Raw genomic sequence first — 22,760 nt, forward strand, 5'->3', positions numbered from 1 at the left:
AGGCAGCAACTCCCCCCCCCAAGTGACCTATGGATTGACAACTCTATGTAGGCGATTAGGATTGCATCTATCATTCTAGATAAAGAGATTCCAAACTTAAATTTAAACCAAGAGCAGGGAAGCAGGAGTGGAGTTGCACAGCAAATAATACAACAGTGAGAAATTACTCCAAGATGCTGTGTTTGTTTCTGGATATTAGCATAAACAGAGGTTATATAGGTTGCATCTCATACAAGAAACCAGTCTATGTTGGTGTGCTCTGTGTGTGTGTGTGTGTGTGTGTGTGAGTGAGAGAGAGAGAGAGAGAGAGAGAGAGAGAGAGAGAATTGCTATGGGGGATGTGCTTCCGGGGCAGTATCCATGGATTTTGTATATTCATCTAAGGCTCGGCAGATACTGAGCTTTGCTGAACTGGGTCCAGTCCAACAGAAGAAAGGAAATGAATGTAGGACAACTGTCCTTTTAATACTGAGAACCATGTCTTTGTAAAAAGTTGTTCCAGAAAAATCAAGGTTTAGAGTATTCTAATCTCCATGCATCAGGACTAGAGAAGTTGCAAACATGAAAAGTCTTGAGCATGCTTGTGACTCTGTATATGCCGAAAAGTAAAGAAAGCTCCATATTCTTCTATGCAGGAGTAGCCCATACGAGTAAAAAAATCCAGATAGTACCACTATGGATAATCAGAATGGTGGTGATACTAGGTCTCTTGAAAAGCTTGCTTTTTTTTTACTGGCTCCATTTCTGTCTTCTTGTTTAGTTGGTTTGATTCTTTGTTACTGAGTCCTTTGGCTGCTATGAATAGCTGCAAATAATGACTCACTCAACAGAACAGAGGAATATCTTGTATGTTAAGGCTAGATAATCTTGTTCTCCTGGTGGTTCACATATATCGCTTCTGCCTCTCTAGTGTAGCACATTATTTCTTTTAATTATAAATTAAAGTACCATTAATTTGAAAAAAACGTTTATATGTAGCTACCAGTCCTGCAGTACCACTCATTTCCATGTGCGGTTAGGGAGAGAAATGCATACTACAAGACAGTATGCAAATGGTCTGCTTTCTAGTTTGCCTCAAATCCACACTAAATCTAACCATAAGGAAGAAAACTCCTCTCTGTTTCACTCCTATGCTAAGCAAAGATGCTAGTTTTACACCTTGCTTAAAGGAAAAATGCCAAACTGGGCAGTGACTCAACTAAATAACATGATGTTTAAGAAAGTGGCAGGGCACCTTCATAAATCTGGAAGGAATACTGAGGGTGAAATCAGAAACAAGGGTTTTATTGAGGGGCATTATCCAGGCAGTTCAGTTGGAGAATTAGCAGAGCAAAGAGCTGAAGTAGGAGGTGTAGTTATCTTTGCATATTTGGCAAGAGTTCAGTTACCAAGACAAGGGTCCAAGCGTCCAGGCAGCAAATAATTCAGAAGTAGTCCAAAGGAAAGAGCAATGGAGACATGTGACATGATTCAGCTTTCTGAAGTGACATAAACATGGATGGGACAGAGGCCTTCAGAGAGTACAAGGCAAGGTAATCATATATGGGGACAGCGTTTGGCTCATTTATAGGGTAAGATGCTTTGGTCAAAAATACAAAAATGTTGGCTGGATTTCAAGGGGAAGGGAAAAGTGAGCAGTCAGATCTGTAATGTTTTAGAAAAGGGGAGGGGTAAAATGTTCAAAAGAACTGGAAACATTTCTTTAAAAAATTAAGGCATGGGAGGTATTCATACAGAAACGGGTTGTGTCCTGGAGACAGTCATGATTAACTGTTGAATATGAGCTTTTATCTCTTGTATTCTTGCTTGATATATGTTACCTTGCTTACAGTCAATTCGGCAAGTCAGACTGAAGATGGCAGGGGGATAGGGGGCCTTGTTAGTTTTAGTTTCTTATGATGTTTTGTTTTATGAATTAATTCCAACCATTGCTGTAAACTGCCCAGAGCCTGCTTGCAAAGAAGGCGGTATGTAAGCTAAGTAATAAAAATGTTAAAATATGCAATTCATACTAATCCCATTACTGAAATGGTTTCAGCTGTTCATAGAGAAGACTAATATGAGAACGGTTTGTGTGTGTGTTTGATAACTGAGCAGGATCTTTGAGGTCTTGATTAATAGCCATATCTCGGGCAAGGTAGAGATTTTCTTTGGGAAAACTATTTTCTCAGTCAATAGGATTAGGTGTTGTTCTATTAAGACATCTTGCTCTCTCTCTTTTGGATGTGATAATGGTTAGAAATGTTGTTGCTTGGCCCACTGAGAATAGCAGAAAGAAACTGAATGAAGGGTGAGAAAAAGACAAACTAAAATTGAGGCTTGATAGCCACGCACAGCACTGATGGATAAATTCTGAGTGTCTCTTCTTATTCTAGTAGCTGGAAGTTGCCTTTACTAATAATCAGATGGGTTCTTCTCCACTATTTAATTGACTATAATACTCAGCATGAATAAACTTTAGGTTTTATTGGCTGAAATGACATTTGGAAAGGAATGCTAAGATGAAACAAATTGTTTATAGGTTCTTTTCACTCTCAGTGGGTATCTTAGTACTTTGTACAAGTCAGAAAATTCCCAATGCTGATTCCTACTCTACTCAGTGTTAGAACTGAATCCATGCATATACCATGGAACAATTTTTTCCAATGCCATTGTGGCCAAAGTGATTAGCCATATAATTAATTGTCAAGTTCAACCAGTATTTGGAAATTGTTGCAGTTTTGTTTAAAACAGAAGGTAATATAGGCTTTTGAAGATAACACTATAGTGGATTTTAAGTACACCAAAGTGAAGAATTCAGTTTAATTCTATATAAAATTCATTACAGAAGGTTAAATGCATGTTAAATTATAGGCTTGAATATGGTAGTGCAGTCTTCCTAGTCAAACTGCTACTTGTATCTCGTTTTAATATAACAATCAGTGGGTGAAATGAATTTTCATTACCATAGAGAATGCAGTTCCTTTATCAAGCTGAATCTGAATTTTATATTGCCTAGGAATTAGTTAAAATATTATTTGGATGTTTTGATATCCCTGCAAGATTAGGATACATAAAATTAGCGTAATTTTTTTTACTTTCTAGAAACTTGCATAATCATATTGTTCCTAAAATCTTTTTAAAAGTTCATATGAATAAGAAATATTAGTCAATGTTTTCAAGTGAACTGCTTCAACTACAGTCTTTGGCTATTTTACTGATATTTAACCACATTGTTAGCAGTATTTTAGTGTGTCTTAAGGACTAGAACTTGTGTTCGGGTTGCCTACCTCATATAATAGAATCATAGAGTTAGAAGCGACCTCCAGGGTCATCTAATCCAAACCCCTGTATAATGCCAGAAATTCATAACTACCTGCCTGCCCACAGTGACCCCAATTTCATGACCAAGTGATCCCTCCCCCCCAAAAAAACACCTCCAGAATTCAGCCTGGCCTGGAGTATATTCACCTAGCATCCCACAGTGGTGATTAGCAATAGTCCTGAGTATGCAAGGAATGGCCACAAGAGACAAGCACTGGCACATCCCTTCCTGCTCACCCACTCACAATCTTCTTAAGTTCATAAAATCAGCATTTCTGTCAGATAGTCATCTAGTCTCTGCTTAAAAACTTCCAAAGTATGAGAACACACCAGCTCCTGAGGAAGCCTGTTCCACTGAGGAACCACTCTAACTGTCAGGAACTTCTTCCAAATACTTAGCCAAAAATTATTTTGAATTCATTTCAACCCATTGGTTTTGGTCCGACCCTCTGGGGCAACAGAAAACAACTCTGCTCCATCTTCTATATTAGCGATCCCCAACCTGTGGGACGCCGACCACATGTGGTCCTTCGACTAATTGGAGGTGGGCCCCGAAGGATGCCTTCTCCCCCCCCCGGTCCTTTACTTCATCCCCCCGGCCCTTTACAACACACTTCGGGTGTCATTTTCTCCCATCACTCCCAGATGGGACTATCTCGTTGCAGAGAAACAAGCTCAGGGTTCCCATTGATTTGTCATTGTCCTGAGTTAAAATTTCCATGAAAATAAAACATTCCTTATGTTCATTGTTGTGGCGTGTCTGTATCTTATTTTGAAGGGATGTTTAAACATTACCATAGCGATCAGAGAGCGTTAGGGCAGTGATTGAGAGTAGAGGAGTAAACTACCCCCCCCAGGCCTCAGTAAAATTGTCAAGCGTTGAGTGGTCCCCGGTGATAAATAGGTTGGGGACCACTGTTCTATATGACAGCTTTTCAAATATTTGAAGATGGTTATCGTATCACCTCTTATATGATACGGCAACTAGACTTTTATATATGAACTGAGATGAGATGAATGAGGAATCTGAATATTTTGTAAGCAACCAATAGGAGCTTGGGAGGCAGGAACACCTGGGACTCATTGCAGTTTTTGGAATTGTTGAAACTCTCTGGTAAAATTATAGATTTTCCAGTGAATCCTACTAATGCCCAACATGTTTGGGTTTTCCCTAGAAGTGATGTCACAATGCATGCCACTATGACATTTTAATTGTATCCCTCCTGCCATCCCTCCTGCCATCCCTCCTGCCATCAGAGTGGGAGTGGGCGACACAGGGTGTCTGCAGGAGGCCTTGGAGGTACATCATCCCATCAACCCTTATAAGCAAGGAAAGAGTAAGTCATTTCTAAAATATTAATCTGTGGAGATTAAGAGAGTCTTGCTGCCTTCCACCTGTTCATATATACAGATATTTATGTATATATTACAGTACTTTCCAATTAACTCAAAGTAATTGAAAAAATATTAATGAACACAAATGCAAATAACGTAAATAACTGAAGACAAAAACAATCCACTCACAACTTAATGACAGCTTTTTTGTAAATACAAAAATGATGTGGCTTTTCAAACCTCAGGAAGATGGTTCCTGATGAGTGCAGATAAAGCTACTGTCTCCATTCTACCCCCAGTTGTTCATCTGAATTCAACTTGGAAGTTTAATTTACTTTTTAGGCATTTTTATTCTGCTTTTCACTCCAAGCATATCTAAAGCTTCTAACAGAAAGTCCCAAAATACAAACAATTAAAAAATAAATTTTGAACATGCATATATTTGAGGGTAGATTCACTAGGCTGGCCAATGCAATCCCCAACTTGAAAGCTACCGGCCATGCCCATGTAAGCAGGGAAGAAAAAGAACTCCACCCAGATGGTATTCAGACTCTGCTTGTAAGCTAGCCTGATTTCCTAATTGCCTCACCTGTCAGCAATGTGTTGACCCATGAAGAATGCGCTATTAGGGATGCCATTTGCTTGCTGTTGGCAGGCAGCCCCCTGCCACTGCTCCCCTGCTGCCCTGTTGGCATTCATTGCAGCACTGTGTATGTGAATGGGGAATAGAATCATTGTTGTTCAACACGGTGACACTGTAGGACACCCCTATGGAGGAAGTGTGACATAGCATGGTGATATCACTTCTGAGTCTTCACTGAGAAGGTATATTGCCATTGAGCAATGCTGATTTACTCAGTTTCTTCCTCCCATATCTTCTGCCAGTTGTCTGTGAAGGGCTGGTAATCCTATCTACTACAGCAGTCAAACCTTGAAATTATAAAATTCTAATCCACAATGTCAAGGTCAGACTTGGGAAGGGAAGAGAGCCTGCTTATTTGATTTAAGGGGACAGGGAGCATTATTGTCAATACCTTCAGACTTCTGAAGAAGCAGGCCTGAGTCCAGGAGTACCTTATCTACTTGGCCTGTTCCTAGATAACTGTTGTGGGTGCTTAGCTGGGATGTATAGATATTAAAATATTAAAATACCTGAAGGACTGTGTCCTCCCACACTATCCAGGCCCCTAGTTAAGATCTGCTGTTCATTCCCCTTCCTCCAGAATGATGTGGATTGCAATTAGAGACAAGCCATTTTCCATGGTGCCACCTCACCTTTGGAATTTCTTCTGCCATGACATTCAACTTTCTTGTAGCACCAGGCCAAATCACCTCTTTTTACCTAGGGAGTTAGTCAGGTTTTTCCCCCCCCAAAATTAAGAATTGCTAGCTTTCAACTAGTCTGCTTCTCTTTTATGTCTAGTTGTCTTTCTACTTATGTCCAATGACTTGTTTTTAATGTCTTGCAGTATGGTAATTTTAATTGTAAGTGGCCTCAAGTTGGACTCTGACGAGGTGGCATAAATACACCCCAAATAAACAAATAATAAATACTGAGACAAACTCCCTTAAAAGTTATTGTATGACTGGGAAATCTTCAAAAACATTTGAAAAGGTTACAGTTCCTCAGTAGGGAGAGAACTCTATGTATGATCAGAGACATCTGTTTGATCTAATATGGAGCTAGAACACTGAAAGCAGTTTTCAGATGTGAGCCATGTCTCGAATGAAACTTTGGCAGGCAGGCAGAGGTAGGATTTACTTAATAGGGTGTGTACATAACACATGCTTGGAAAATGGTTTGTGAATTTAAACTGAGACCACAAGCAGCTGCTGTAGTTTTACTGCAGCAATGTAATGCAAATAACACAGTAAAGAGCAGGCCAGTATGGTCTGCATTACTTTCTCCAGCGAAAAACATAATACAATATTTAGGGAAGTAAATTGTGTACATAATGACCTGGATGGTCCACGCTGGCCCAGTCTCGTCAGATCCTGGGAGTTTCGCATGGGGAGCCCTGGTTAGTATTTAGATGAGAGACCAACAGAACGGCCCAGGCTTGCTATGCAGAGACAGTCGATTGTAAATCACCTCTATTCCTTTCATGCCTTCAAAACCTAGGGGGTCACAAGTTGGCTGTTATTTGCTGGCATGTTATACACATGCAAATTGCTTGTGAAAATTGGCAGAGGATGCTTATTGGAGAGAGTTCTTTGTATAATTTGTTAACAGGTTAAAAGTTTTGAGAACCACATGTTAAAAGAATGCTGTCATAGCATAGGCTGAGTTCTTTGATAATTCATAGAGTTTGCCATTTGGCAAATTTCTGAGTTGCCAGGCATAACAAGTACATTTGTAAACTTCCCTGAGCCTGCTTGTGGAGAGGGGCAGTATAAAAATCTAATTATAAATAAACAAATAGTAATAGGGAAAGCTATTAATGTGTGTGTGTGTATATATATGTAACATACAGAGAGAGAGAGGGAGGAGAGAATGCTGAATTTACACGAATCCAAACCCATAGTTGTTCTGTATGGCTATGATGGGGAAAAAGTATGTGATATGTACATGCAGAATCATGAGATGAGATCAAGAATGAGATGATGGGCTTAGATTTGGATGAACTGAGCCATTATTTAGTAAATTGTGTGTACAGATGTAATGGCACTATATAATGTTAAAAATTAGAAAGAAAATAAAAGGCTCCTGTTTTGAATGTGAGGGAATTTTCATAAAGTGGTTTCATGCTTTTTTTATCCATCTTCTTGGGCATGCCAGCTGTGTGTGTGTGGTGGGGGCTGAATATAGAGCTGGGGGCGAGCAGGGGTGGACTCATGGAGATGGCTGGGTTGAAGTTTTTTTTAAAAATGATATTGCTTTATTTTAACTGTTGTAAATCGCCATGAGCCAGCAGATAAATATAAATAGAATAAATCACTTGTGTATGTTTAATCTTTCATATGAGAAACTGCACACAGAGTATAGGTACAGATCATCATCTTGTATAATTATAAAGCTCAGGACACATGAACAACTGCTGATGTTATCCGACATATTTGCAGTAACGGATTGCTGTTGACTCTTAATTGATTGTGCTCTTTACAATTCAATTATCAGTAAATATAGACTCTTATTATTATTATTATTATTATTATCATCAATAATGATGTTGATGAATAACATTTATACCTTCCCCTTCTCCAAGAAATCAGTGGGTTTACAAGGGTAACCACTTTGGGGTCGAGTGGTGAATTTCCTCCAGGCCAGATTGGCCAAGGTTTCTGGGTTTCATCTGGGCATGGAATTGGTGTCACTGTGGGTGGGCAGGTAGTTGTGAGTTTCCTGCATTATGCATGGGGTGACCCTGGAGATCCTTTCCAAATCTATGATTCTCTGGTCTGGGAGACCCAGTCTCAAATCTACAGTGTGTCATGAATGCTCAGTGAGACTTGGGCCAGCCACATTTAGTCAGCCCAGTGTACCTCACAGGGGTGTAGTGAGGATAAAAAGGAAGAGAGGAGAATGATGTAAGCGGCTTTTGGTCCCCATTGTGGAGAAAAGCAGAATATCAATGAAGTGAATAAATATAACTAAAATTGGGGGGGGGGATAAATGGTAGGTTGGTGGGAAGGTGACATGGATGCAGGTAAAGGGGAGAGGCTATTGGGCTTTCATAAAAGAGAAAGGAAATATTGGGGGAGGGGAAAATAAAATACCCTTCACAAATCCTTGCAGGTTCCACACTTGTCAGCATACCTAATTCTCAACATTCTACAAAGCAGAGAAAACCCCCAAGATTACAGAAAAATCCAAACAAAAATATTTTGAGGGGATTAACCTCCCTAAACAATAGAAGTAAAAGAAACAAAGGCCCTCTGCAGTTGGAGTTGCTAGGCTCAGCCTTCAAACCTTGGTTTCTGTCAGTAGAGGTCAAGGGACGGGGCAGCACCCTTTCTAGGATTGTTTCGACATTTGAGGGAGGACTCATTGAGGCTAGGCCCACCAGCAGTCACTAGGAGGCCCAGCTTCTTGCTACTATTCAGCAGCAGCCATCACACAAAAGCCAGTGTGGTGTAGTGGTTAGGGGTTCAAACTAGCACCTGGGAAACCAGGTCTGAATGTCTGTTTGTTACTGATCACTGTGGGCCCAGTTTCATGCTCTAACTCTAACCTGCCTCATAGGGTTATTATGAGGAACAATTTAGGAGGGTATAATAATATGAGCTTCTTTGGGTCCCCTTTGAAGAGAAAGGTGGGGTATAAATGAAGTAAATAATAAATAGAGTGGAATATCAGGGGTTGGTCATTTGATGGGTGGGAAGGAGAAAAGGAGGTAGGTAAAAGTGAGTATATGGGGCTGCCAGGAGTAGGGAAACAGGAAGTAATGTGTAAAGGGGGATACAGGGGTAAATGAGGTGTTCCGGCAAAGGCTAGTAAGTTCCCTGTTGACCAGTAGGACCCAACCCAAGGACCAAACTTCATGGAGAGGCTTCCTGGGGAAGGAAGGAGAAAAAGTAGAATATAAGGAGACTGGTGGGTAAGAAGAACAAAGAAGCAGGTAAAGCAGGGATATTGGAAATGGCAGAGATACTGAGGAAAATGAAACGCTTCTTGAAAGTCTGTATGTAATCCCCCGCGTGTGTGCTGCTATTATTGTTGGTTTAGTTGTAAGGCTACAATGGTTGCTCTGAAGGAACATAGATACACACCAAAATTTTCTCTCCAGTGGGTGCATTTGATGATATGTTGGAATCCTACAGTCCATTCTGCAGGTTAAAATGCTTCTCACAAGCTCTGCTCTCTTTGCTGTTGCATTGAGAGGTAAGATGGGCGATGATCAGAGACAGGTATTCTTCGGTGATGGCATCTTGTCTGTTGATACCTTTTCCTTTGTTCTGTGCTAAGCACAACTGAAAATACTTCTTGACTTAAAGACATAATTACCTGACTTTTTGCTTGGAAATAGAGCATATAGTAGAGTATGGGAGAGGTAACAAATGAGCTGACTGCTCCTTACCAACACCTGATCATGTAGAGACTCTGCTTGACAGCTTCTTGTGAAAACAAGCAAGCCAGTATTGAGAATAAGAAAAAGCAGCGTCAGCTTGAAACTTTCAAATTTTATGTCTCTTTCTCTAATTCACCTGGAGCAATGAGTTGCAGAGGGTGCAGAAATTTTCAGTGTATAGACTAGGGTTAAGGTCCTGTATACACTGGAGTCTGTCTCATGCCTTATGTTGAATCATAACCTTTTAAATGAATCCAAGAATACCTTCTGTCATACTCCAGAATACCAGGGAGTTACTGAAATCCTGACAGCTATTTGTTTTCCCAGGAAGGAAAGCTGTAAAATGCACCAAGTGGGTCATGGAGAACAGAGATGTGTTTCTGCAGGGAGATAAACCATTTGCTCTGCTAATGGGTAAAATGGTTAACTGTTGTCAAACATGATCTGGTTACTTAGAGTGTGGGACATATGCTGTGGGTTGATTGGGAGATCAGGGTTCATGATGCTTTACACCAGAAGAAAACAGGGAAGGGTATTATTTTATTATTTAGTTTATATACCACCCTACCGGCAAGCCAGTTTAAAAGATTGGCAACATCTGTTAGTCTTGTTCAAATGCTGGAAGATTACCCTTCATGGAGCGGGTGAGGGTAAGGCTTTACATTTGTTCACAGACATCTGGGTTGGGGGGGGGATATTGGAGATAACCTGGGATAGTGAACAGCTATAGTTATAGATACTTTTACATTTTATAGAGAACAGGTCTCAGCTGGTAGCTTGAGGATTTTCCCTGGGAGAGTGTGGCCTTAGTTCTAGAACAAGGCTTAGAGACTGCTTATATAAGACATTTTTGATACCGTTCATCTTAAAGGTGCCTCATTCTGGCAGTTACTATTTTTAATGTATGTGCTATCCTTTAGATTTATCAGGTTATAGCTGTGTGTGGTATTATCTGTCCTAACACAATTGGAAGCTCTTCATAGACTTTTGTATTCAATGTACTCTGAGATGAGGTGCTATGTATGAAGAGAGGGGAGAGAAACCCTGGAGCTATGTGTGTGGAGGACAAATGTGGATCAGGAAAAGATTTGCTGGAGAAGTGGGGTTTTCTTTCCAATTCAGTTTCTTGTTTCACATTGTTTTGAATAGGGTAAGCTTTTTTCCCCCCAGGCTTGACTGCCTTTGTAATGGTGGAGCCTGCAGCTGATTCCCAGTTCTGAGGTGTTATCTGAACAACAGGAGGTCTTAATTTGCTCAGGATCACTGGGCATGGTTAGCCTTTTCTGTCTTCTCACTTATTGACATTGTTGCCCTAAGCACAAAGGCTTTCAGATGCCAATGTTCTTCTGCTATCCTGAACTTTCTCCTTTTCATATATATATATAGATATTTGTGTATATAAGCTGAATGCTGGGGTTGAAATTCTGTGTGTGTGTGTGTGCACGTATTTAACCTGCCGGCTTAATTGTGTAACCCATTATAAAGTGTTGATGCTTTGTTCCTAAATTCTCTACATGGGGTGCTGTACATTAAAGTGTATTTATACTTTTTTTTGGATTAATTAGTGATGACCTTATGTACTGATGTCCTTGTTTAATTGGTGTCTCCAAAGCAGTATAATGACATAAATAATCTGATAATGAGTTTCAGAGCTGGTTTGAAACTATATATAATAGCTTTGCATTCAAACTGGCAAATGAGATTTGCTGACTCTATACTGAGTTATGCTTAGAATTGCCCTCCCATAGTCTTGTGATTTTAAAGAAGTGATCAGATGTTTAAGAAGATGAGCCCACAATTTAATTGTTAACCAAGATAAAAACTTGACTTGTTGTATTTGTATGTCAGGCTGCTTTTGAAGCACAAGAGGAGGAGGAGGAGGAGGAATAGAAATAGAGGTTCAGTCCTGGCTGTAATAGAGATGGTGCAATTAGATACAGATGTTTGAGAAGAAGTGGGGCGCCTAAAGTGGGAAACAATATATCACAGCAAGAAAAGGAAGGAAAAAATCCTTTTTGTCTTATTTATTTAATTGATTTGTATATCACCCCACTTGGACTGCTGTCTTGAGGAGTCAGAAGGAGAGGGGATGTGGGAGAAGAAGATAACGAGGGAACTAGTCATTATGGGTTAGCACCTTTAGATGTCTGGTCCTTTGGGGGTTGAGGCTGGTACCCTTGGAACCCAACTGAATAATTGTGTCAGTATTTGTGTCTAGGTTGAGATGGTATAGTGGAGGTCACATCTAAGGGTTTTGCTGCCATTTTGAACTTATATATCCACTCAAGCATATCACCAGTGTCTTGACCAATGAGTTTCATCCTCTCATATGGGAAATCTTTTATTTTATCTTTACTATCTTTCAGTAAGGTGGATGAACACAGCCATGAATAGCATCTGAGGGCAAAACCCATGGCCGTGGCATTACCATGACAATCAGTACCATGTCTAGAGGCATTTAGCTGTTGTCTCCTCAGGTGCTGGCCTTCAGTTATTATAGCTTGTGCCAAATGATGCTTATTGTCCATAAGGTTGTCAAGAAATAGGATCATCTTATCCCAAAGTGACATTTGATACTGACTCATGACAGCCTCCATATTGATCACGTTGTTAGTCATCATTCAATATTGGGGTATATTGAGATGTAAGAAAGCGGGAGGGGAATGATGATAGAATCATAGGTAAATGACTTGTAAAATAATGAAGTGGTAAGTCAACCTTCCATGCCCCCCTCTGCTGCAGCCCACATGCTGCCTTGCTGCCACCATGAGAGCCTGTCTTTCTTGCTGGCCTCCTTGCCTCTCTGTGGGGTGGGGTGGGGAGTGCTGGGAGTCTTGGATGCTGCCACCCTTCTTTCTTGGGGGCCTTTTCATCTCCATGCTGGGTATGCTGCCAGCCTCTGACATGAGCATCTGCTGCCACACCAACGAGAGGGGTCCTGCTGCCACCTCCCTGCCCTGCATGGTAAGAGCTGGTGGGATGGGGGTGCTCCCACTGCTTCCTTACCCATGTAGTACAAGCTGGTAGGGCGGGGAATGCTCCTGCTGACTCCATGCACCATGCAGCAAGAGCTGGTGGGATGGGGGAGCCTGCCACCTTCTGCCATGAGGCTTTTAAAGCAGGCTTAGCCTCTAGTATTGATAATAAACCATGCATTCCCAGCCAATTTCAAGTCCTATAAAGTGGTAGGGGGAGGTCCAGTGATATCTTTTCAGCACCAACCAACCAACCAACCAACCAACCAACCAACCACAGAACTAGAATAATTTAGAGGCTGACAAAATCACTGTGGTAATGATATACTGGGAAAAAATGTTTGCAGTATTGTCTCTTGATGTGAAATATAACACATGCTTCCACCTTGCAAAATTATCAGTTGCAAATAATTCATTTGGAGTAGGACAGGTTTTAAATCCAAGCTAGTCCCTTATATTCATTTTTGTTTTCAGGGTAGCATTACTGGTATCTATGCCCATGTCTTGGAAAGAAAACAAGGACTTTGCAACAAAGTGCCTTTTGTTTTCCTAAGAACTAAAACAGCTGCATGCAGACCAAACAATAAAAATAAACTCCTGCCGAACTACCTTCTAACATACAGGGGTTCTGGAGAGAGGAAACCAGGGATATTTAGAGGCATAAAGTGACTCATTGTGCTAGCAAAAGACAGTTATCAGGCAAGCACTGTGGCTTGGAGTTGCATCAGTTACCTTTCCAGGCAGTACTGAGCGGCATTTAGAGAGGACGGAAGAAAAAGAGGTTAAATTGAATAATGCTTTATATTGATTGCATCGCACTCAAGTAACTTTCACACATCCGCAAGCAAATTAGACCAATGAACTTGGATATGGTCCTACCAAGAGCCTATGAATAATTTTCATTCAGCCTATGAAGAATGTTCATTATATTACTTTTCAGTGCAACTTTGAATAAGTGCATCTAATATTTTCCTATGAATGTAATTTGCGCTATATAACTGAAATAATATTTCACAAAGTTGTCCTACAATAATGTGTCTTTAAAAAATTCTTGCCACATTGTCCCATGGTTGCGTTTTTGATAGATTTTAGGATTCAGTAATTGGCAGTATTGCTATGTGAGACAGAAAATAAAGAAAATAAAGAAATTTCTGTTTTCCTTGGGATTGGCTTCCTGGAAATAAATTCTATGTAAATTGTTCATCTCTTTTTGGTGAAAACAATGTTTTTTGTAACTTATTCCATTCGTGGTTCAAAACTCCTCAACTGGAATTGAAAAAGATAATTTTGAACATATTTTAACAATTTTTCCTTTTGTGTTTTCAGGTCAGTTTCATGAATTCAAAAGACATTTACCAGTGATTTCTGGGTAACGGGGTTGTGTAGTTGTAAGTACTGATATATTTTACTACCTGTTTATACCTGACACAGAGCAATTTTATGTACGTATTTGTGTATAAGTTGCTTTCTAATGCCCCAAATTATAGCTTCCAAACATCTGGCAAATGGATCCGGGGGGAATCCAGGCGGCCGGCCGTCAGGAGATATAGCTGGGTGTCATCAGCATACTGATGGCAGCCCAAGCAATAGCCCCTGACCAGCTGCGCCAGATGACTCATAAAGATGTTAAAAAGCATGGGGGAGAACTCCACAAGGGAGCCCAAATGGGCTTGATAACTCATTCCCCAACGCCACCCTCTGGGTCCGGTTTAGGAGGAAGGAGCGTATCCAGCGTAATGCTGTGCCCCTTATCCCTGTCCCGGCCTTACAGGCTTTTTCTGCTCAGCATCACTGTGCTCTGTCCAGGTAGGCAAGTAGGTACCAAGAAAAAACCCAAGTGGTTTATCTCAATTGGAATTATATTATTCTGACAAAGTGAGATTCAAAAATCTCTTGTAGGGCCAAAATAATTGCTTTATAGAGTTATTAACAATTTATGGTGATGCCCTTACTTTCTTGTGCCTTATTCAGAGGTCTTTTCATATATCACAACTACTTAACCATAGAAATATTGCTGCATCTTCTGGGAAAGTGTGCCAGATGTCCAAAGTTGGTGGTAATGCTTATTCATACAAAAGTAGTGGAAGAAGAGTTGGTTCTTATATGTTACTTTTCTCTATCAGAAGGAGTCTCAAAGCGGCTTACAATTGCCTTCCCTTTCCTCTCCCCACAACAGAAACTCTGTGAGGTGAGTGAGGCTGAGAGAGCCCTGATAACTATTCTGTAAGAACAGCTTTATCAGTGCTGTGCCCAGCCCAAGGTTACCCAGCTGACTGCATGTGGGGGAGGAGCGGGAAATCAGACCCACCTTGCCAGATTAGAAGTTTGTGTTCCTAACCACTACATCAAATTTTGGTGGAATGTGATTCACTATGATTGTACTGGAAATTAGGCTTGAGAAAAGCAAAATAGATTTATATACAACAGATGTACAATGTGATACATGATAACTCCATCCTTTAAATTTCGTACAATGTGTGTACCAGAAAAAGTGGGCAAGCATTTTATGGTGAGCACAAGAATGCTTAAGACATGCTTGGTTTAGCTAATATGAAGTGCATGAAACTTTTTAAAAAGTTGTACATTTGTATTTGCCTACACTTGTTTGATGGATATTGGTTTAACCCCTAAACATACATATCTGCACTATATAAAATTACTTGCAGTAATTATTCTGGGATTTGATATACTAATGTATAGAACTACTTTGAATTAACTATGCAACATTATTCTAAATAATATCATATCATTATGTAAATACATATATACCAAGCATATATATAGCATTTTAGGGCGTTCAAACTATTTAACATATATTATTTTGTAATCCTGACAACAACCTCATAGTATTGTTTCCATATTGTAAATTGCCTCTTGAAACTAATATCAGGACTTGCCTAAAATCACCTAGGAAGTTTGTGGCAGAGGTAATATTAAACTCAGGGACTTTGGATTCATAGCTCAATCTCTTAAGTGATGTTCTGCACCAGCTCTCAAATCCTTAGAAATTTCTTCATTGAGCAATCCTGTATTACAAAATGACCTCATTTATTGTTACATCATGAAAACTGCGTGCTGGCTTCTGTTGATGTATATGGCTATGTCAAGTGTGTTTTCCAGAAGGTATGTCTCCATATCATTATATGGATGCACATTTGGGCAATTCTACAAAGAAAAGACTGAATGAAATTGTAAATGAAACTTTCTGAAATCTTGTAGAATGGTCTTTGCAACACAAGGTTAAGATACATTGATGGGGTCTTGAAAGAAATTGCACTGTGTAGCTGATTATGTTTGCTTTGCTATTAAATCATTTATTGTTCACTTTATCTATATGGCAAGAAAATTCCAAATCCTCTTTATTAGGTAAACATAAAATGTAGAATTTGTAATGGAGTTGGTTTACACAGGCATCTATATGACTTGATGGGCATTGCTTGATGACTTGCAGTTCAGTGTGTGAACTGTTTTAACTGATAAGTAGGAAATGTTTGGAAGTGTTTTGAACTGTTTAATCTGATGTGTCATTCACTCTTGCAAGTTGTCATGAGTTCCTTCATTCCTCAGGTGAGTTCATGTGAATTGGCTCTTCTAGTATATTGCAGTGTAAATTGTATCACATGCTTTAGCAAGAAGTGCTGCCTCACTAACTTCATTGAAAGACTCTGAAACGATCTATGCATACTGACATTGTGTCATTTGAAGGCCCATAACATGCAAGCAACTCTGAAATGTTTTTGCTCCCTTAACAATCACTGTCCCATGCACCTTGGAATTCAATTTCTAAGGATTCCATTGTGATTCTGGTTTAAGAGAATATGCCTCTCATATCAGAGCAACTATTCCAGTGCCAATCATAAGAACTCTTCTGTTTAGAAAACAAACTATAGCATCAAGTCAGTGGTAGCAAGGAGGGAAGGGCAAGATAAAGTTTAGGAGGAGAAGAGTGACAATGCAATCCTAAACAGAGTTATACCCTTCTGAGCCCACTGACATCTGTAGACTTAGAAGAGTGTAATACTGCTTGGAGTAGAGACTGAAATAGTAGGTAAAAAGAGGAATGCAACCCCCTTTTGGAATATTTCAAAGGTGTGTCAATATGAAATTTCTATGAAATGCTGTGTCATGTAATCCCTCACTACACGTCATGGATCCAGGTAAAAAGCAAACTGAAATCCTAGGAGCCATGGCCTCAACTCTTGCTTCCCTGTTTTCCCTCAAGAGATTCCTCCCTGTTAACATCATAATGTAGTAGGTTCTGTCACTATTCCAGGATCTATTTATGGACAATTTTATTTATTCTTTTTGTATCCTTCAGACTTGGGGTCACCAGGAAGGGAGATATGCCTAGCTTGACCAAACAGCTTGGTGAATGACCAAGGATGCAGTGTAGTCTCGCATTTAAGAAAAGTAGTTTATTTAATGAACATGCTTTCTGCTCAGATATATCAACACAGAAGAGCTATGAACTTTTAAAGCAGTTGGTGGTAGTCCATGAATGGAGAAGAAAGTGGGCCTCTGAGTCTCTTTAAAGTAATTCCTGTTCCCTGCAAAAGATAAAAAGATAGCTGTGTGGCTCAGCTATTTTGAGTTATAGTAGCTTTGGTCACATTTGTGTGAGGTTTCCCTTGCACTGCCACTGCCTCCAGTAGTGCCCTTGTCCCCATTTTCAACTCAAGAATGGTGGTTCATTCAGTCTTGGCTGCCATGTTGTCTGGGTTTTCTCCTCAACCAGTAATACAAGCATGGGGGAAACTGATCTGAAAACTTTAAAAGAAGACAACAGCCTAATCACATGTTGCAGTGTTGTGACTATCTCACTTTCCAAACATATTATTAAGAAGTCTTCTGGAAACATGGGCAGATATTCTCAGGGCTTGTCAAGTTCCCCTTGCATGGACAGGGCCTGTTGCCTGCACAACTCTGACCTCAGTCCAAATCTTGCACATGCCTTGTGTTTAAAAAGAAAGTTCTGCAGTTCATGTGACATTTACCTTACATGTTCAAATAATCGCCCAGAAATTTAAAGACCCATAGCCTAAAAAATTCCCCTTTAGGTACATTGTACAAGGAACATGCACAACTAGATTTTGTTAGGAATTATTCAAAATCTTCCCTGTTGCTGAACCATGGGAAACTCTTTTGATCAATCTTAGCAGAGTAAGGAGCTGTCACTTTTGTCTCCTTCTAGTACCTCAGATTGTTACTCCCCATAGGAACCTAGTGTGCTTTCTGGGCTTCTTTGGCCCACAAATGCAAGCACAATTCCTCCAATGAAAGTTTTTTCATCTCTCTTTCATGCTAAAGCCTTGCCTGGAGCATCTTAGCATTCACTATCACTCTTCAATGTGTGTTGTGCCCTAAAGGAGATCTTATCACGGATCAGGATTGCCACTCCCTGTCTCTGCCCCATGGTCCGTGACTGATGGTGGGCAGGGAACCCAGCAGTGGCCAGTTCTTTAAGGGCAACTGTTTCGCCATCCCTGGTCCAGGTTTCCATGACACACGCCAGGTCTACCTCCTGCTCTGCAAAATAGGCTTGCAGAGTCGAGGCCTTGTTGTTGATTAACCTCTTGTTGCACAGCATCAGTATTGGGGGTGGGTGGTTCACCATTGCCTCCACCCTAGTGGCCTTTTGTTCAGCCTCCTCCCTCTTCTGTCTCTACCTCTTCCCCTTATTATTGGGATCTCTTAAGTCCTCCATTGATGTTATGACTGTGGTTGTACTTGATGTTTGTGGGCCATCCATGTCTGATGTTTTGCTGACTCTTCTTTGGGTAGGTTAATTTCTAGGGAACCTTGTACCCTGGTTTTCTTGCTTAAGTATTCTTGAATTTGGATTTTGCTTGGTGGTTAGCATGGTCTTCCGGTAGTGGATGAAAACTATTTTTGCTTTTTGTTAGTAGACTGCCAGTAACTATTACTGAACGTCCTTCCAGGTTATGTTGTTATGTGCATTTAAGCTTAAGTGTAAGCTAAAAATTATTGCTTCAAAATTTTAGAAACCTTTATTAACAAAAATATAAACATATGAAGGTATTGTTTCTTAACATGTCTTCCATCTAGGTCTATACGCTTCTGAAGGTGGTGTTTCCATCTCTTTAATCCTTCCCCATAGAATTCTTCACTCCTCAATTTACTTCATGTCAAAACAGCAATTTTAGTATCCTTGAGGGACTCAAATCATGTTCCTTTTAAACATCCTTTGAGTTTTGGGAACAAAGAGAAGCCTGAAGGGCAAGATCATGCTGTAGGGTGGATGGGGGTAAGGTTTCCCAGTGAAACTCTCCTAATATCCCCCTTGCTACCCTTGAAGAATTATCAGGTGCATTGTTGTGATTGAAAAAACATTCTCTGCACAACTTTCCTAGCCTTTTTTTCATTAATGCAGGTTTCAGTTTTCTTAAAACTCCTTCATAATAACCCCCCATAATTGTCCTGTGTCCTTAAGAAAAAAGGTTTTGTTTGGAATAAATCTGGAACCTATTAGCAATACTTTTTTACTTACCCTGGTTTCTGTATGTCCCCCTTCCCTCTGTGTTTATATATGTATGTTAGCTTGTCCAGTCTGAAGCTGTGAGTAAGGTTTTTGACACCCATCACCTGCTTGTATGACCCTTGTCCCTTCTGGTTCTCTTCTGGAAGGGGGGTGATAGAAGTGGACCTTGAGAGTTGGTTGCCCTGTTCTGAAACAGGCAGTGATGTGTTCAATTCTAAAGAAACCTACCTTGGATTCAGGAGAGTTGAATAATCACTATCCATTCTTAAATATACCATTCTTGAGCAGGTGTTTTATGAGTGATGACTCAGAAACTTCAGGGATTCCTGAATGAAGTGGATGCATTCCAGTCCAACTGAAATGGATTTGGTTACCTTGATGCTTGATCTGCATTGGGAGATGGATTGGTAAAGTGTGGCCCTGTTAATTCTTCAAGGCCTATCAATGGCTATTAATGCCACTGATCGTGGTATATTTTTGGAATGCCCTTTGGGACTGGGACTGAAAGACACTGTTCAGTGATGGTTTAGTTCTACCTCAAAGATAGGTTTCAGAGTGTCAGGTTTGATAGAAAACCCTGTCATAAATTAGCCTGAGTTCCTCTATGACAGTTAGATTGCTTGGTGCCTGGGAGCCCCAGGTCCTATATCATGCCTGTTAGTTAAAAGTGAAACTATGTTATTATAGCCATTATCTCTGAATGTACTTTCTGTGAGGCCTCTCGGCTGGGTCTGGTTCTGCTAACCATAACATCTTATCGCAGCTTGAAGACAGCCAAGGACATGTGAAAGTAACACTGTTTTTAATTGCATTGGTCTCCTCTTTCTTCCTCCCCTCCCTTGGGAACTTTCAAGTTTTGGGCGGGAGAATTGTATTGATAAGGAGAAGCAAATCTGTCCTCAGGCAGATTTGACTTCTCTAGTCTAGGTGTATGAAGTACTTCTCATTAAACTTTCTATTTCTAAGAAGTTGTTTGTGAGTCCTTGCAACGTCTGACACAGAGTGGAGAAGCAGCTAACTGACCATCTTGTCCCCTGTGCCTTTTAACATCTACATAAAGCCTCTGGGAGATGTCATTTGGAGATTTTGGCTAAGTTATGACTAATATGCCAACAGCAGCTCTATCTCATATTTCCAACAGATCTAAGGGAGACTGCGGAAGGTGTGAACAGGATTCCGGAGACAGTTTTCGGTTGATTGAGGGCTATTGGGCTCAAATATAATGCTATCTAAATGGAGGTGCTACTGGCGGGGGAATGTTTGACTTGGCATATATCCTGTTCTGGGTGGAGTTACAGTCCCTGGGCTTCCTCGGTGGTCTCCCATCCTAGTTATGACCATGGCCAACCCTATTTACTTTCTGAAGAAAATTACAACTTCAGAAAGTTGGCTGGATGAGATTGTATTCCTGCTGAACTCTTTCCCCTCCTCAGAGACTCTGTCCTTCACAGGCTTCATCCCAGATCTCCAGGAATTTCTTAACCCGGGGCAACCCTTTCCTAAAAGTCTCCATTTTGGGGAGGCTGGAAAAGCCTTCTCCTGGCCATGGGATTTCCCATTGCTTGCTTCTCTCTCTTTCTCTCTTTGTCTGTTTTTCTCCTCAATGAGGACCCAAATTGGCCTTTACACAGAAATTATGGCCACTGCACAACAGCCAAGAAGTATAGGCAGTATAGCGTTTTGAATTTTCAGTAGACTTAACACCAGAAAAAAAGGTGTGTATTTGTATGTGTGCAGGGGAGGCACGAGTGGTGTAGCCTGGAGGCCAAGAGGCGGCAACCTGAAAAAAATTGGGAATCACTGCTATAAAGGAACACATTTAAAGCTTGCAGAATGTCTATTTGACAAGCGAATAGCAGAGGGGGCTAAGGGTGCCTTCCAGCATATTTGGCTGGTGACCCAACTTGTGGCTCTTTTTGGATAGCAACGATCTTGTCACTGTAGTTCATGCTGGGTATCATCTTGATTAGATTACTGCAATGTTCCTTATGTGGGGCTGTCCTTGAAGACCTTTTGGAAGCTACTGTTTGTACAGAATGCTGCAGTCGGTATGTTGACTGGAGTGGGTCATAGGGATTGCTTCAGTTGCCAAAATTGAAATGAATTATACCTGCAGGACTGCTATCCTAAAACCTTTGGGAAGTGCAAATAAAAATTGTAGAAAGAAGGGTCAGTAAAATTTCTGACCGTACTAAATAATTGCAGAGTGGTTTCTGCAGGATGGTTTTGAAATGGGATCCAATCAAGTAATTTTTTCTTGTGTAGCTCAGGATAATAGACAGCCTAAATTCCCTCCTTTCCTTTCTCAGACACATGTATGTAGGTATAAACGTATGTGTGCACACACATATAACTGAAACATAGATACACACATGCATATGTATTCTACATCTCTTCCTCACCCTCATACATATCTCAGGGGTGGGTTGATTCATCTACTGATATAAAAAAAACGAAATCACTTAGCACTAGCCATTCATTCATCATACTAGATGGTGCGGTAAAAGGTTAACTGCTCAGTGGATGGATGAGATCTGCAATAAATAACTGCTGTTTAGAGGCTTTGCAATATAAGTTTAGTACAGGTAAAAGAGAGCTTTTACCCACTTAGTACGATGTTTGATAAAGATACTACTATAAAAACATCTGTGTATCTGAAATTGATTGTGAAAAAAATCCATCTCTTAATGAAACATGTAAAGTGTAATAGCAGGATGTGAAATATATAGACAGGATTTTTAGAATTTTTAAAATCATGATGACAAACTGCAGAATTGCTGTGATTTTTGTATACTTGCTATACCTGAAGATGTAAGCAGCCAGTATCCAGGATTGTGCAAGGCCATACGCCATGTTCATACACAGAGCAGAATACTGAATAAGAAGATGAGTTGCTTTTTATACCCTGCTTTTCACTGCCCAAGGGAGTCTCAAAATGGCTTATAATCGCCTTCCCTTCCTCTACCCACAACAGACACCCTGTGAAGTAGGAGAGGCTGAGAGAGCTGTGACAGGATTGCTTGGTCAGAACAGCTTTATCAGTGCTGTGGCGAGCCCAAGGTAATCCAGCTAGCTGCATGTGGAGGAATAGGGAATCAAACCCAGTTCACCAGGTTAGAAATCACCACTCTTAACCAGTACACCATGCTTCTCATTGGCTCTGGCATAATTATCCTGTTTTTTACATGTTGCAGCTGTGCCCAAATTGCTAGGTCTTTTAGCTCACGCTATGGCTGTAACATGCTTCATCTTAGAGTACTGAGCAACCCAATATTCTTGGGAGCCCTATACCTACACCGACAGCTGTCTTGCCTGAGAGCACCCTTGTCTGCCAGCCAATCTAAGGTGAGCATGGAAAGGCCTTACATTGAAAGGTAAGTGACAGCAATGCTATGCCAGGTGTGGAGGCAGCATGGCAAGGAAGTAAATCCTGTGAAAAATAATTATTTTCTGTGCTTACAGGGTATAGAGTCATGGCTTTTCTAGTGTAGCAGAGGGACAGAGTCCAAGATTACTTTATATGTTCAAGGGGAACATCCATACAACATCATGCTACAGTGATGTTGTACCCTTAAAATGTGGTTAAAATGAGAAAGTTGAGGGAAAGATAGGTAGTGGCTCACATGGGTCCTGATGTGA

General features: G+C 40.5%; 1 protein-coding gene across 20 annotated transcripts in view; it reads left to right on the forward strand.

The window, feature by feature from the left end:
- The window catches only part of SOX6 (SRY-box transcription factor 6), a 607,104-nt gene that overhangs the window by 82,947 nt on the left and 501,397 nt on the right, over positions 1-22,760 (forward strand). For 15 of the 20 annotated variants that reach the window (XM_077321651.1, XM_077321668.1, XM_077321671.1 and 12 more), the window contains one exon: positions 13,949-14,010. The exons of 4 other annotated variants lie outside the window; for them this stretch is intronic. The gene's annotated coding sequence lies outside the window, so the exon portion shown is untranslated. Of the gene's footprint in view, positions 1-4,561; positions 4,641-13,948; positions 14,011-22,760 lie in introns of those variants that run through there. One more of the 20 variants, XM_077321653.1, reaches the window with a different exon arrangement.

This window comes from Paroedura picta, chromosome 2 (genome assembly GCF_049243985.1).
Source record: "Paroedura picta isolate Pp20150507F chromosome 2, Ppicta_v3.0, whole genome shotgun sequence".
In the NCBI taxonomy this organism is placed as follows: Eukaryota; Metazoa; Chordata; class Lepidosauria; order Squamata; family Gekkonidae; genus Paroedura; species Paroedura picta.